This window comes from Porites lutea, chromosome 7 (assembly GCF_958299795.1).
Source record: "Porites lutea chromosome 7, jaPorLute2.1, whole genome shotgun sequence".
Taxonomy (NCBI): domain Eukaryota; kingdom Metazoa; phylum Cnidaria; class Anthozoa; order Scleractinia; family Poritidae; genus Porites; species Porites lutea.
In genome coordinates this window covers 15,492,235-15,505,329 of record NC_133207.1, presented here as the reverse complement: position 1 = coordinate 15,505,329, position 13,095 = coordinate 15,492,235, and the positions used below count along the sequence as shown (strand labels likewise).

Genomic DNA, 13,095 nt, shown 5'->3' with positions numbered 1-13,095 from the left:
CCTGACCTTATTTCAGACCAAAAAATCTCATTTTCCACACCCGCTTTCAAACAAGATCTCTAAAATCCATTCTCATTTTCGGACCTGGCCTAATTAAGCCTGTTCCAGGCTCTCGGATAGTTAAGGACACTCCCCAGTTTTCTCCCCCATTTATTTTCGTGTTCTCGTTTTCTCAATTCAGCGGACCCAACTATCTCGGAGCCTGGAACGGGTTAGGTCTAATTAGGCAGAAATTATGTCATCTTACCAAGTTAGAGCGTAAACAAAAAAAATTCTCCGAATACATTTTAAATTCGCATATTTCTATTTCGTTCTTATTCATTTGGAATTGAAACGATAAATACGTCCATTCATGTACGCTCCCGTATTTCCCTCGAAAACCATACCCGATTCCACATCAAAATGGGCAAAGTGTTTTCAGACCAAAAAGGCCCAAAACTCCTACCCTTTGGGCGGTACATACCTATATGGCTTACATAAGGGAGTACCCCACGGGTCCTGACCCCTTTCATGATTGTTAGAGACCGAGACTAGGTTTAAAAATGAGTGAAGAAAATAGCATTTTGGTCAGGCTCATAATTCAGAGAACCGGGCGGCACACCTCCACTAAGAATTTATAGGAGTATTTACAACTTTAACTCACGTGTCTTGCTATTTAGCGATCTTTTGATCTTACTTCCCCTTACCTAGAACCAATTAACATCGTTTTTAGTCGTAGTCCGTAGTCCGTATTTTATACCCAGTCCGCAGTCCGCAGTCCGCAGTCCGCAGTCCCCGTTTTATACCTATAGTAGTCCATATTTTATACCCAGTCCGCAGTCCGTAGTCCGCAGTCCATATCTTATACTGACCAGTTCTTAGACACACTGAGTGCAGGAGTCGTGTGATGCCCGTCGCTTATTTTTAACCACCTTTTCATGTAGCGGACATACATTGCAACACGGTTTATTAACTTATCAAGTTACCTGTTGTCAGGATTTTAAGGGGGTCGATGCCATTGTAAATCAATTGAAGTTACTCGTTAGGAATGAGTCAATATTTTGCTTACCTATTATAGTGACTGTTGTTATCAATTTTATTTCCCTTAGATCATGCTTTCCCGGTCAAATGCTCTGATCACGTATGACATATTTCTCATTCGTGTTGCCTTTGATCAATAAGTCCCAAAGACTTGAGTTACTATTCGGTTATACATAAACGGAGAGGAGTTAACGCATTGCACTTTCGGCTATTTCACCAAACACACAGAAGAGATTGGAACAAAATACATATAGTTTCAAACAGCGCTATGACCAACAGTCTGAACAGTGCGGAGAGAACACTGGGCACAGGGACACCCAACGACTGTTTTTTTTTTTTAATACCTTAGGGGGCACCCAGCGACCGTTTCCTTCTAAATGCATTGAAAACACTTTTTAGTGTACCCAGAGTACTTTTAGATCCCTAGAAATGCATTCTAAGCTGTGCTATAAAATTTGTGTCTGTTCGGTTAATCCTAGGGGAACTTGAGTCTTTTCGAAATTACAAGGGCTTCAGTATTATTTTCCCGCAAATTTTAGATGCAATTCAACGCATTACGAAAGTGCGAATTTTTCTGATTCCCCTCTCCATCACATCAGGATATATTTGAATCCGAAAATTTCAGCTTTCCTCTTTCTTACCAAAAATAGCCTAACCTGGGATGTAAAATGTTAAAAATTATACTTCAGAAAAACGGAGGAAATTTATAAGATAAGCGTCGAAAATTGTACATGAGTGGAACGATCATCAAGAAATTTTTAGGCGTCCTCAAGCTATGGAAAATTCTAGGCAATATTTGCTTCCCCGAACAGATATTTTACAGAAACCAGTCGTTGGGTGCCACTGATATCTGTTCGGAGAAGCAAATATTGTCTAGAATTTTCTATTTCTTGACGACGGCTTAAAATTTCTAGATGAACGTTTCATTAATGTACAATTCTCGAAGCTCATCTAATAAATTCCCTACGATTTTCTGAAGTTCAGATTAAAAAATGTGATGGAGAGAGCAATTATAAAATGTCTCACTTTCGTAATACGTTAAATTTCATCTAGAATTTTCGGGAAAATAGTACTCAAGCTTTCGTAGAGCGGGATATGGGCGTTTACGGTATTACGATATTGAGCTTTTTTTCAAACGGTATTTAGGTAATTTTGATTTTAACGTGCAGTATTGCGGTATCATCTAGCCCTGCATACGGTTTTTCATCCTTTTGCCTAACGGTATTTGGTAAAAGAGGATCCTTCACAGTATTGCGAAACTGTTCATTGCGTTCTCCCGTCTAATGCAGGTCAGTATTTTTAAGACTTGACTAATGGTAAATGAATACACAGTTTCTGACAGTTAATCTATGACGAAATTGGTAGGGCATCCTTTTCGATCATTGTACCGATCAATTCGAGGTCTTCTCACGTTTCCTCGCAATGGCTGAGGTTTATTTTTGGTGTATACATGCCTGAGATAAACAAACACTCGAGATGGATACAACTTAAGTAAGCGTTACCGATCATAAGTGCGGTATGATCGGTATTTCGTCGATTTTCGGTATTTGCCTATTTCTTTTACGGTATTGGGTACCCCCCAATGTCCCCCTCCTTGAAATTTCGAAAAGACTCAAGTTCCCCTAGGATGACCAAACAGATAGAAATTTTATAGCGCCGCTTAGAATGTTTTTCTAGTGATCTAAAAGTACTCTGGTTAGCCTAAAAAGTATTTTCAATGTATTTAGGAGGAAATCGTCGTTGGGTAGCCCTGTGGACAGCAGCGGATAATGTGGAACATGACCCGTTCCGGCTGGGAGAGCCGAACACAATGTGCAGGTCAATGCCCCTTGGAAGAACTAGACCAATCGAATTGATTGTTCATACACTACTTACACTCCAAACGTCTTATTTGAGCTCATTTTGGATTTAACAGCAGCCGGTGCAACAGATACTGAAGAGAAGAAACTTAGTTACGCGAAGAAATATGGAGTGCTTTCAAGGCCTGGCTATCTTAATCGCTGTATGCAGTGTATGCACAGTAATGATATGTGCTCTCCAAATTTTGTGTTTCTTTCTGCTGAAAAGAACCAGAAACGTTTCGTCATCGAGGATAAATGAAGACTTGAACGGACATAATCGCGAACCCGGAAAGCCAAGGCAAATCAACACACAGGGGCCTCACTTGAATCGAAGAAAGCAACCAATCGAGCATAGCGAACAACCATTCAATCAGGTAGGCTTCATGATCATAGCATAGTTTGAGCAATTGTTACTTCAATAATTTTGTTTTATTATTCCTAGTATACGGCCTAGTTTGCATGCGCGTGGGTTGTTGCGAAAATATGGGGACAATGGGTGATGTTATTTTTTACTGAAATATGATGAGCAAGCAAATCTTAAAACTAAAAGTGTGCGTCAACTTGTTTAACTAAGTTTTAAAATAAATACATTATTTTTGTTAGTATAGTTTTTCATTTAGTTTCGTCTATAGTAACTTTCAGCGGTGCCTGTGAAACTTGTTTGAGGTATATTTGTCTTGTTTTCTAAGGTTGAAGACGCTGAGAAGCAAACAGAAAAGAGTCATCAAGAATGATGAACATGGATTTAACTGAACAAGGGGCAACAACTTCAAAAGAAGATTTTCGGTCACCTAGTCTAATTTTAGAACATTTATGACAAACTTCAGCACTAGCCTTTTTTTTATTTAGTGGAGATACGTGCAGTACGTGCATGTAATAGACTATAGAAAGCCACGCAACGCGGAAGGGGCATGTAGCGTCTACCTTGCGCATGTGAGTGTGTTCTGTCTTCTCAGGCCTGTCTTCGACACTTTGAGCATTTTATTTTCAAACTCTGAGAAAATATACACTTATACTGATGGCAGTTGTTAAAAATTGCCATTGTAGTACATTTTACGACTTTAAAAGTAAAATGCTGTAAATGTCGAAGATATCAGTAGAAGAGTATTCAGTAGTAGAAAGAGGTTCACCTATGACTTCGTTGAGAACGCCGGGTTTCAGATTAACATTTAGGTTTACAGTATCGCTGAGTGATTTGGTTTAGTGATGTGTGAATAGACGAAAAAGAAGTGTCACTGTGTCTGTCAATTTTCTTTTCTCTACTGTATTTAAAAACTTGCCTTACAGAGTTTAAAAGTAAAATCACGCCGTATTAAAGTGTGGAAAATAGAATAGTTTTCGTTGAATGAGGCGGGTTTTTTTAACTTCCTTACTGGAACTTGTCGGCTTCAGAAGTAGTGTTAAATCCACCTACAGCTTTCATTTTCGTTCCACATCATGCACGTCTTTCTGCGCTCAAATCAACTCTCTTATATATTGCCCAACTAATTCGACAACTAAACTGAAAGGTTTCCATTTTTCTCTGTCTGCAATAAGCCGCCTTATGGTGCTCTCAGGCTTCCTGCTGTCTGACTCAGTCGAAAGAGAGCATCAGCCACCACTGATATTTGCCCGGTATTTTAAACACGTACGAGCAACGATAAAAATGAATGGTGAGTTCAGTGAGTTCTCACACAGACTATGCCACAAAGCAACATCACTGTTATATGTTCTAAGTTCAGGGAATATCCGCAAAGGCTTTTTTGCTTGTCTCTTGATTATAGATCGTGACATATTAGCAGCGGCGGAGCAAAATAAAAAGGTGGGGGGGGGGGGGGCGAAAATAAAATTGGAAATTTCGTCTCAGAGCGGAAAAACTTCACTCCGATGTGGAGTCACGTTTTTTAAAAAAATTGGAGTTGGTCACGCATACAACAAAATTAAATGCAGGAAGCCCAACAGATTCATTAGAAACCGAATCAATTAAAGTTTTGTAAAGACGCTATTTTTTGTGGACTTAAAAGTCCTAATGAGTTGACCGCGGTAAAATAAAAGAAAGTTACTTATTATTGTACAAAAGACAAAAGTTGGGGGGGGCACCCCCTACAAAAAAGTGAGAGCACTGAAAGCCCCCTGCTTCCGCCTATAATTAAATAAGTCACTGGGATAACAGCCCTTATAGCCATTCTAATCTTAAAATCTCAATGTGATGGAAATGAAAAAAAGAAGCGGAATGTCTTATATAGGGTACACGGAATTTTGAATATAAAATGTGTTAAATATGTTTAATATACTAAATATGTTAAATATGTGTAATATGTTGAATATGTTAAATTATATAATAAAATATTTGAAATTGACTGCTAACACTCGACCGATGATTTTCGCTTACTATACGACAGTCAGACTTTCGAAGCAAAGAAAAGAAAACGGAAGGAATCACTTACTTATAATAGTGATACATTGTTTACCTGAGACCCCTGTAATGCTCAAGATATAGAGTACGGGGGCACCCAACGATTGTTTTTCTGTAATGTTCGAAGGAGAAACTTCGCCAGGGGTTTACGGGGACGGGGGGAGGGAGTTGTATGTTGGAGGACTTAAGGCGTATGTTTACAAATGCAGTTGCCTTGCAAACGAGGCTGTGGTCACTCACGAACATTCAGTACCGTGTGGTACGAAATTTTGCGGGTTCTAATTTTTTGCGATTTTTGCGTTTTTTCAGCGATCCACAAAAATAAGCTGCCGCAACTAAAAATTACCGCAAAACATTTTCCCGCAAAAATTTACTCCGGAGTAAATATTCTCCGACTTAAATTTACTACACAAAAATACAGTACTAAGAAATCGTATCTGTTCAATTACAACTTGTCTCTTTCGTTCAGAAACAAAGCGGTATACAATGAAATACTGACGCACACCGTAGTATTGGCCCAGAAAATATGCATTTCTATTGCACGTACTCAATAAAAACGAAAATATTGTCAATGCTGGGGACTGATACTTTCTGAAAATCGCAAAAATAAATTCCCAGCAAATTAACAAATCCGTGCTAATAGCAAAAATTAGTTCCCGCAAAACACAAAAAATCGCATATCCGCAAAAATAAACTCCCGAAAAAATTTCGTGCCACACGGTATGGATGAAACAGCTCTATTATTCATCAAATTCCTTGTTGGCTCGATAAAGATAGCCTGTGTACAGACGTCCCCCCTCCCTCAGGAAAAATCTGGAGAGTAGAGGCTAGCCGAACATCTTCACGCAATGTCCACCCGAAATTCAGATATCTCTGATTATAGTCAAGCCAGGTCAAGCGTACCTACCAAGATGCCATTAATGTATTTATTATTCGAAAGTTGAATCCGTTGGTAGTTGTAGATTCATCTCTGTGTGCATTCTTGCATGCGTAATGAGCTGTGAATTCACACGCGATTCAGTTACGAAATTTCTTCCAGCTCTGCAGTTTCCCTAAATTTGATGTAAATGTCTTCTGAGACATTAATCCATTCAAAGATTTTCAATCTGACCAAATGCAGCGAAGTTCTCGTAAAATATTCACTACTCATTTCGCATGCATGAATGCCGATTCAAATTTGACGCCAGTTACGGGAACGACTAACCCTGGTCTAACGGATTCATTTTTTCAAATAGTCAATTCATTAATAGAATCTTTTGGGCAAAAATTGACCTGCCTTGGCTGTAAACGTTGGATTTTGTACGTTCTTCTCTTTTATTTACAATACCGACCAGTACAGACAGACGCAACCTGCAACCGGTGCATCAAGCATCGGTGGTCTTGACTTCTCACGTCTATTCCAGAGAGCCGAAATACAAATACCGGTAAACAAATATGAATGTCCCGGAATAGTCAATCGATAAAAATCGGTATCGATAAAAATCGGTAAATCTGATTTGATTGATATCGATTGTATCGATCAATTGGTAGAAATCGATGACACACTCGTTTCGTTTATCGATTTATCCTGATTTTTACCGATCTCATCGATTTACATCGGAAGATATAGCTGTCCATCTGTTCATCCAAAAATGAAAACTGATTTCAGGCAAACAGTAAATTTGTCGACAGCTGAGTTGCAATTCCGAAAAATCCAAAAGTTCAAATTACGCCAAGGCGGCCCTCCTACCCCCCGGAAAAACAATGAAAAATTCTGCAACTTTGCTAACTTCGTACACGACAAGGCGTTGAATTCTCAGTTTGCTATTTTGTTCATTGGTGAAAGACCTCTTTGTGTTTTGCAAAATGTAAACTTCATGTAATTTTATTATGTTTAAGGCAACATAAAAACCTACTGAAATAACTCACTTTCAATCTTTTTGGTTTAGGTGAAATAAAGGGCAACTTTAAAGGCCTATAAAAATCCTTGTATCGAAATTTACGTCTCATATTGTACATCAAGTGAAAGCCTTATCACTTGTTTTATCCTTATTGTGGCTGCTACTCGTAGCAGTAGTAGGCACAATGCTGGGAGTTTGTAAGAGTGAGTGTAAGTAGTCCTAACCTTCGGAAAGTGCTCGGGATTCTGACGGACACTGCCGACACTGTTACTTGTTGTTGTTATCGTCGACCATCGTGGTTGGTGAACAGAAAATGTCCTTCGAGACGCACTTTCTTCCTAAGTGGGACGAACCAAAAACTCAACAAGATTATATTTTCTAATCGCATGTTGCCACAAGAGAGCTTCTTCTATTTTACATCACATGCATTCGCTCTATTCTGGAGTACGGCAGCCCCGTTTTTCATCGCGCTCTGCCAAGTTATCTAAGCGAAGACCTAGAAAGACTGGGTCGCGCTTTGAAGATTATTTACCCTGAGCTATCATATGTTAAGGCTCTAGAGCTGTCCAGACTTTTAACACTGTATGATAGAAGAGGGGGCAATTGCGGCAAAGTTGTTCGATGAAATATGCGCTAATCAATCTCACAGTCTCCACAAACTACTTCCAAGAAAATACCAGCCAAGCTACTCTCTGAGAGAACAAAGAACATTTATTCGTCCAAAGGGTAAAACTGAAAGATGCAAGAATAGTTTTCTTTTAAGTTATGTTTATGAACTAGATATAATTTTGTTTCTTATTGTATATAGGAACTTGACGCATGCTTTTAACTTTGTGATTTTATAACAGTTTTAAAATGGTAAATTATGTTGGATCAACTTTCTTTAATTACTTGCATATTACTACAGTTGTAAATTATTACTTGTAAACCTTATCGCAATTCAGCTCTTGGCTGCAAGTTTTTAAGGTGAATAAACTATCTATCCATCTGTGTTTCGAAACTCATGTCTTTCACACTCGGGAGTTATCGTCGACGAGAAGGTGAGCGATCGACAGCGACGGTGTTGCGCACCTTGTCGAAATATCATCGGTTGTAAAAGTATTTACTTGCCATGCGCTTCTTGGTTTTTGGCTTCTGTCTTGTTGGGTGAGTAGTAAGGGGGGTCGGTCTGTCCCGCAGGGGGGCTTCATGTAAGCGTCACGAAATGTCCTCGATAAAAAATGTGGGGGAGGGGTGGGTTAGGGTTAGGATACTTACCTGAAGAGGGAGGGGTTAGGGTTAGGGTTAGGGTTAGGGTTAGGGTTAGGGGTTAGGGTTAGGGGTTAGGGTTAGGGTTAGGGTTAGGGTTAGGGCTAGAGAGCCTCTTGTAACCCGAGTAGGTTAGGGTTAGGGTGGGGTTTATATTTGTGGAGGAGGGTTGTGTCTTGGCCTTGTGGTACGGGACAAAAATTTGTGAGGGCGCATGCGCGTGGTGAAAAGTGAGGGGTAGGGTTAGGATTAAGGGTGTTAGGGTTCGGGGGTCCCTTGTGGTAAGGTGAAGCTAGAAGGAGGGCGCATGCGCGTTGGGTGTGAGGGTACCTTACTTGATTAGGTTAGGGTTAAGTTTATATAAGAGGATGAGGGTTCGGGCTTAGCCTTGTGGTACGGGGAGGAATTGGAAAGGGCGCATGCGCCTTGTGGAAGGTTTAGGGCTAGGGTTAGGGTTAGGGTGAAGGGTTAAGGGCTAGGATTAGGGTTAGCCTTGTGGTAAGGCCAATTCGCGAGGGCGCATGCGCGTTGTGGAAGAAGAAGAAAAAATGGTGGATTCCCAGTCCCCGTAGCTTGGAGGAGGAGGCTGCGTATTATCCGTTCTAAGGACGGGGCCCTCTATAGTTCGCCGCGCCTAGACAAATACTCTCTGGGAAGACATGTGCACGAAGGCGAAGAAAGAAAAGAAAAGATAGGGCAGCAAAAGAAAAAGAAAAAGAAAGAAAGAAAGAAAAGAAGAAGAAAAAGGAATGGGTCGCAGCAAGGATCCACTCCGGAAGCCCGGGGTGGAGTCGAACCACCAACCGTTCGATTTGGAATCGAACGCGCTACCCCTTGCGCCACCGGGCTTGGCACATGCCATCAGTCGCCAAGTTAGCACCAAACAACAACCTTTTTTATTCCTATTTTTTTTTTAAATCAGTGTACGGTTTACATCTCAAGTCTAGAAGTACAAGATTGCTCAAAAGGTAATGGACCCGCCTGTTCCCATCTCTCCGGGTTTCGAAGACTCACGCGTTGGAGGGCTTGCCCTATGAAACGATCGTTGACCTTATGACCACAGGTTTGACTAGGGTACGCTTGCAACGCTTTTCCGTTGGTGAGCAGATGTTTCCAATGCTCCTGCACCTATTGCTCGAGAAGAGGGACTGCATAGGTCTTCAAGGGGAGGCCGTCACTGTTCAAGAGTTCGCAATGTTGGCCGTGCGTCCAGAGGGCGAGCCGAGGGTGTCCTGGGGACCGGCGGGATCTTAGTTGACAAGGTACGCGGCGGGTTTAGCGGTGATGAGCTTGTTGGGTAAGGGATTCCTGGCAAACACGCCTTGAAAACCAGGCCCTAACACGGGATTGTGTCGCGCCAAATAGTCCAACTGCCCGTTCTTCAGAGGCCCTTGCTCCATCTTTCTTTTCTTCTTTAGATATCGCCAATAGGGAAGAGAGGCGATCCGTAGAGGACGTTCTCCGCAAGGGGTATAACGGGGGTCGTAGAGTAGGCGGTATGCATCGTTTCAAAGAGCGAGTCGAGGGGGTACCAAGACGGATAGCTCAGAGATTCCTAACACGGCACGGATGAAGCACTGAAATGGGCGCCGTTTGTCAGACACTGAAGGGTTCGTCGGTGGCAGAGCCTTTATACTTTTGCCTAGGGGTGACGTCACACATCAAGGGGTTCTTGACCAAACGGAGCGTGAGTTGCGCTCATCGACGGGTTTCATCTTCGTCCCGTGGGGCACATTCTGGAATGGCTAGCAAAGAATGGTTACGCTATTCACAGTACTTGACTAGACAGATATTCTAATTGGTTTCTAAAAAAAGGAGTGTTCTAGTAACGTATTGTGCAAGAGTATTGTTCCCAAAATGTAGTGGCATGCAAGAGTATTGTTGTATAGAAACAAAAGAGTCTTTATGCAATAGAATAAATACGTATTGCCTACGTGACGTTTAGGTTTGACTTGTCCGCTCGAATAGATTCTTCATGGCGTCTTGAGCTTGGCTGGGGAAGGCTTTGGATCCTATGATAGCGCTTCTGGGGGCCAGAATGGGAAATCGAGACGTCATGCGCGTCAATCTTGTCGAAGAAGGGGTCCATTCGTACCAGTGATGAAAATTCACATCGTAGACAAAAACATGTTTTTGTAAATCCACGGCTATTTGAACGGCCCAGCCTGTCCCGCCTTGCACTTGTTTTTGACTGGCACTCAAATACCCAAACGCAAAGATCGAGTCCGCCTCGTTCACCACAAAGTAGTAGCGCAGTAAAAGTTCGCAGGCGATAGGACTTTTAGGCACGGGGCGACCTAACGCATAAGCCGCGTGGCCGAGTGGTTCGCACGCGTTTTCCAAGTCTTCTCGGGGCAAGGGGGTGATGTGGGTGCTTCTCGGGTGATTCGGGCCAATCTTAATGGTGACAGGAATGCCATAGTCTAAGGCTAGCGTTTCGGCCGCTTGCTCGGCGCCTTGACTGCCTCCTGTCACGATCCGATAATCGTGGAGGCGGGGAATGTCCATCATCGCTTCGTCTGGATCCATTCCGTGAGGTGACTGAGGCCGATTGCAAGAGAAAGAGGTCTTACGTAGAAAAAAGAAAGACCCAATCAGAAGGTGAGAGGTCCCAATAGGGTGGAGTCAGGTGACCTGTGTCGTCACTCGGGGGGCTCTATAAGAAGAAGAGAGAGGCTTTTCGCTGGGACTCATTAGGCGATGATGGGAGAAGACGGCGCCGGCCCGGTGGTCGCTAAGAAAGAGGGGCACATGCCTCTGTACCCCTATGAATACAAACGCAAGAAAGGCGGGAAAAAAAAGCCAGACCCTCCTAGCAAAAAAGTCAAAGACGACGGAACCACGGTCTCTTCGTGTGTGGAACAAGTGCCGCCTTTTTGTTGTCCTGTGCATCCTTTGTTGACGTTGCGCCAAACGAGCGGAGAGTGGATTTACCTGTATTGTCCCGAAGAAAGTTGTGCGTTTTCCTGTCCTCTCGAGAAGTTTCAACTCATCGAACGGTTGTTTCTAGAACAAGTCCACTGTGAGGTCCGAACCTATTGGGAAAGTATGCGCTGTTTCTGCCAGAAACGAGTCCGACTCCGATTGAGTCAAACCACCAAGAATCCCCATCGCCTGTTCTTAAGCTGCCGCAAGAAAGACTGTGAGTTTTTCCAATGGATTAATGTCCCCTTATCCCTAAAGATCACGAGCCATTTACTAGGAATGATGCCTGGGAAGCAAGAACCCGACGAAGAAACCCTGGCTGCCTGGCCCACGACGTTGACGCCCGATCATCTGGGGATGGATCCCGCCTTCCAGCATTTAACCGGAGTGGGATTGTTTTAGAAGAAAAATCAATAAAACGGCGACGCACTTTGCACAGTCCGTGCCTGAAGACGGGCCCGGTAATTCTGTCATGGCAATAGGGACAAAGGACCAAACAATTCTTGGACAGTAAAAAGCCAAACCAAGCACGCACACAGCTGTGATGTATGGACCGGCCACAGCAGGGCATGTACTGAACATCGGAGGGTTCGAGCTCCTTTCGGCTGACTCCCAAGGAAACGAGCGTCTGGTCCACCAAGTACCGTCGAAAGATACTTCCCACGCAAACTACGCAGCAGCCATCCCGTGACCCCATTTGATGAACGAGGCCTGCCGGACTACCTCGACTCTTTATACCTTCCCTACCTAGTTCCAGACTCCCCCCTTTAGGCCCCCAAAACCCGGGGGGATACCCCCCCATCCCCCCTGGGTTCCCCCTTCCCAAGAGGGCCTCTGGGACGCCCTCTTGGGAAAACGACCTTCTCCTTATAAAAAGACCCCTCAGCCCTTCAGCACTTCATCGTATTCCGGGCTTCGCTCGAGTCCGACGCGCTCGAATTGGCCAAGACAAAACCGGGAGCCTCCTGTGGAGCCGTCGTCACATCCTGCTAAGCCGTTTTCATTCTCTTTGAAAGAAGAAGCTGTCTCTTCAGGAGAAGTTGCAGACCTCGAACAAGTGAATGATCCTCTCCAAGGCTTGCCACGCCTTAGTTGCCTTTGTCTTGTACATCTCCCTCATTTAGTTCCCTCCATGCCTTTGGAACAGAGACAAATAGTCAAGCCATAATTCTGTCGTGGAAACGGATGCCTTTGGGTGCAGATACCTGGTTTCCTGTCTGTATTTTCTTCGTCACTGCTTTCGTCATCCCTTTGTGTTCTCTGTACTTTGTTCCTCCGACAATGGCCGAGGGCAGACGTCCAAGCTTGTCCTGTACTGCTACCGTCTTGAACAATCCCGTGGAAGACTGTTTAACTGCTGTTGACGTGATCCCGTCTGATCCTACCATTGCCGCCGCCTTGAATGATTCAGATGAAGATGCCGCTTGTTTGGAGGTTCTGGAAGCCTTGGAAGATCCTGTCCAGGCAGCCCTGAATGATAGCGCTGAAGAGGCGGCTTGCCTAGAGGCTCTCCAGGCCGCCGAAGCCGACCAAGTGCCTTTAGAATTCGAACTCATTCCCCACGTGGATCGTCGAGTGCGTAAATTTGGACTGCATCGCCGTGTGTTTACCACGCGCCTCGTCCAACGGGGCGGCGCCCTTCGTCCCGAACTGATTCCGCGAGACCAGCTTCCATCTTTGTTGGATCAAGCCCTCCAGATCGCCATCCAGCGGCAAGTGTTAGACCAGCCGGGGGTGCATGAAAACGACCATCTGATGCTCAACATGTCCAGCAACAGACTACAGC

General features: G+C 43.6%; 1 non-coding gene across 1 annotated transcript; it reads right to left on the bottom strand.

Annotated features, from left to right (window-relative positions):
- Positions 1 to 9,160: 9,160 nt before the first annotated feature.
- Trnaw-cca (transfer RNA tryptophan (anticodon CCA)) lies at positions 9,161 to 9,233 on the bottom strand. The gene has a single exon. It is a non-coding gene; the product is annotated as a tRNA-Trp (tRNA).
- Between the last annotated feature and the right edge of the window lie 3,862 nt (positions 9,234 to 13,095).